This window comes from Elephantulus edwardii, unplaced genomic scaffold (assembly GCF_000299155.1).
Source record: "Elephantulus edwardii isolate Elephantulus edwardi_28Jun2011 unplaced genomic scaffold, EleEdw1.0 scaffold00008, whole genome shotgun sequence".
In the NCBI taxonomy this organism is placed as follows: domain Eukaryota; kingdom Metazoa; phylum Chordata; class Mammalia; order Macroscelidea; family Macroscelididae; genus Elephantulus; species Elephantulus edwardii.
The window spans coordinates 30,109,949-30,113,951 of NW_006399758.1; positions in this window are offsets into that span (position 1 = coordinate 30,109,949).

Here is a 4,003-nt window from a genome sequence, read left to right on the forward strand (position 1 = left end):
CGTTTTGAATAATATTGGATGAGTTCCTTGTTTTTCAATGCAGCATAGTATTCCACTGTGCGGATATACCACAGCTTCTCTACCCATTTGTTTGTTGATGGGCATTTAGGTTGTTTCCAACTCCTTGCTATTGTAAACAAAGCCGTGATAAACATGGGTATGCATATGCTATCTTGTATCTTACTCAAGCTCAGTGTTGTGAAGTTGGAACAGACTCACAATTCAACCTCCATTGAATTTTTTTATCTTACAAATTACTGGGGAGGAAATTACCCATCTTTCTTCCTCTGAGCTTTTGGTGTACTTAAACCACTAAAGAGGCATAATCTTTACATTGGCAACAGAATACCCTATGGACTACGTCATCAGGCCTCAATTAAACAAAATATTACATAAGCTACAAAAAGGAAGTAGAGAAAAATTCTAATTGGTTACTCATTAACATATCACTGTCAAAAATGAAATTAAAATATGAAGAGATCATAAGTGAGATGCAAATAACTGTTGTTGATCTTTTGATGGCCTTTGAGTTGAGTACCACCAAAAAAAAAAGAAGGTCTGAAGCTCCTCTACAATCATGGACACTTACCAAAGTTAATAGAGTTCCCGGACGCATGCACATATATAATAGCAGGTTAAAAAGTTACATTTGGTTCTAGGGTTTTAATGTCCTGATTACTGTAATTAGAGTTGACTCACAAACATGCAACTTTGAATCATAGTCATAAGATTGTTAGTAGGCAAGATCAAGACTCTCACTTTTATCATAACTCAAATATTATGTATCATGGAACATTTCCTCTTTGGTATTACTCAGATGCATTCTTATTAACCAGCGGAGAGAGGTAATGTGCCAATTTTTCTTTCATGTACTAGAGGAAAGGGTAACTAGACTTTATTCTAGTTTCATTTTTGGTTTTTCTGTGTTTTTTTTTTTTTTAACTACTTCCAAACACTTAAAAATCTTTTGGAGTTTTTTAATCTTCATATCCATTTTTAAAACCTGCATATTTTATAAAGAGTATACTATTGCCATACTTTTAATTGTTCCAATTAATAAAATAGAACTTTAGTCTATTGTAGTCTTGGGAAAAAAACCCCAATCAACCCAATATCATTTAGGGTTGGGGGTTTTTGCTTTAATTTTTTTTGTTGTTGTTGGTTGGTTTAGGTTAGGTTTTTAAATGACTTGCAGTAAAATATACTAGTCTTTAAATTCAAAACCCACTGCCAATAGGTTGTGAGTTATAGTTACCCTGCTTTGGGCTGAATGTATTTAATCTGAACTTTCTCTACAATTATGGGTCAGCTCAAACTACCGGCCTTTCAATTAGCAGCCTAACTCATTGTTCACTAGCCACGAGGCCTCTTCTTAGCCAGATATTGGAATTTTGTTGTTTTGGGCCACTGAGTTGGAGCTGACCCATTGCAGCCCTCCAGCAGGTTTTCAGAAGTAGATTTAATTACAAGAGAAAGAGATTTCCCATCTTTCTTCCATGGGGCAATTGGTGGATTTGAATGGCCAGCCTTTGGGTTTGGAGCAAAGCTCCTCAACCTACTAGAAGTTCTCTTCTAAAAGAGGTCACAGTTCCCTATAGACTAAGCTACTAGAGCTCCCCAAGGGATCGTTCCACCTGGAGAAGCTTTTACATGGCCAGCACAACAAACAAAGAGATAGTTCAAGGTAGAATCAGATCCAGCAGAGGCAGAGAGCTGGCCTGCCTGGAGCTACGTTATTACTGGATGCCGGAGCATGCGTACTATCACTCTGGCCTCTGGTCGGGTACTGTCCCCTAGCTGGAGCCACATTTTTAGTTTACCGCTGGATTGGGGAACTCAGCTGTGCATGTATGTGAACTAGTTTCAGCTAGCCTTTTTGTCTTCTGCAAAACACCTTGGTGTTGTTGATTGTCGTCAAGTCGAGCACAAACTCATAGCGACCCTATGAAGAAAATGTCTTTGTAGTACATTATCTGTAGATGTTAAGAAAATTCTCCTTAGATGCTAAGACAATAAAGCCTTTCAACATCAGAAAATAAATGTCATTATCCTCCTCTCAAAAACAGTGTTTCTCCATTTTAAGTAGATGCATATATATGTAAAAATAGATATCATATTAAGTTTAAATGAGGTCCATATATTCAAATATACAGTAGAAATTATGAAATACATAAAGAAATAAGTTTCACATATACATCTTACATATTTAATCAGATTTCCTTGTTCTAGGGATCTATTCTTTAAATAGTCTAGTCATTTTTTTAACCTCAAAAAAGATAAAGTAGTTGACTTAAGATTTTTGGATTATCCTTACCACACAATGACTGTAGTAAAACATTTTAAGTTTTTAAAAAAAAAAATCTACCAGATTTATGTTTTCTCTATATAATAACATATTTTTGTCCTAAATACAGAAAATGTCTACCGTAAGCCTCTAAGCAGAAGAGACAAATAGTTGTTTCTAATGAGACTGTGTGGGAATAAAGTGGTATAGGAAAAGGCTTGAGATAATGATGAACCTCTTCAGTGCAACTTGAATCTTATCTGCTGCTCCCTTTTAATATGATTTGACAGTGTAGAAAGAATCACCAGAAAATTAAGGGAGAAATCTATTGCCATTCTTCAACATTTGACACGTAGGTATAGAGAGAAAATAGTGGCTTCAACCACCAGTGAGTTTGAAAAATACTCTTAGCCGTGACTGAGAACTGATGTTATTGTGATAAAGAGTAAATAAAGGAGAGATAAAATGGGGTTTTGTAGAAAGGATACCAAAAGATATTCAGTCATGAAAGGGAAAAAGTCATTTCTCAGATTCTGAAGCCATAGAAATACCTCTTCACGTCAAGCAATGTAAAAAATCACAAAATGATATTTGATGGAATAATTTTTCATGATCCTATCTAACCTATTCAACTGAGAAGTTATAGATGTAATTTTTCCTTGACTTTGAAAATGTCTTTTTAATTTTCAGTAGTTATTACATAATTTCTGGCATTTCTTATGATAGGAATACACACTTCATATTCTACTCGTTTTTAAAAAAGAATTGTTATATATATCAAATTTCCCATGATTAATAATAGGGTCCTGGAAAGTATTTACAGGAAAATGTGCATTTTCTATCAAGGGAAATTAGTAGTGTAATAGTTTAGGCTTTAGGATGTTAACTGAAAGGTTACCGTGCACAGTTCAAATCAACTCCATGAGAGAAGGAAGATGCAGTTTCCTTCTATTTAGATTTAAAAACTAATCACCATAAAGTTGGAACTGACTCATAGTTAACACTCCCTTGGGTTTAGGAAGCTATAAAACCCAGGGGAAGAGAATGCTCATCTTTCTCCAGAGTGGCTTCTGGTGGATCTGAACTACCAGAGGGATGTGGCACTTAGGTACCTGGTGCAGTTCCCTAGAGATTATGCCACCAGAGCTACTACTATTAAGATCTTGTTGTTGTGTGTTGTCAGATGGTAATTGACCTATATCTGACCTTCCAATGGGTTTTCAGAGGTAGTAAATTGAGCGAGAGAAGATTACTCATTTTTCTCTGGTGGAATACTGGTGGATTAGAACTTTGGGCCTTTGGGTTTCTTCTCACTAGGCCACAATTTGAGCCTCATCAAAGCAGGAAGATGTTGGATATCATGAATTCACTGTTCAAAACGGATTCTGTAGTCATTGTCTCTGGTTTCACCTCATGACCGGATAAGAACCTGAAATAGGATGTATATAAATTCATCATTATGAGATTGGTCCATTTTTCTCATTTAGCAGCAGATTAGACAGGGATCTACACGAAAGCATTAGCAGCACTTTGTTGTTGTTGTTATGTGCCATCCAGTCTCTTGCGACTCATAGCGACCCTATGTATAACCTGCTCTATCTTGTGCCAGTTGCACTGCCCCAACGCACCCATTCTGATTACCGCAGTCGCTGAATCAATCCACTTCAAAGAGGGTCTTCCCCTCCTGTACTGTCCCTTCACCCTCCTAAGCATGATGTC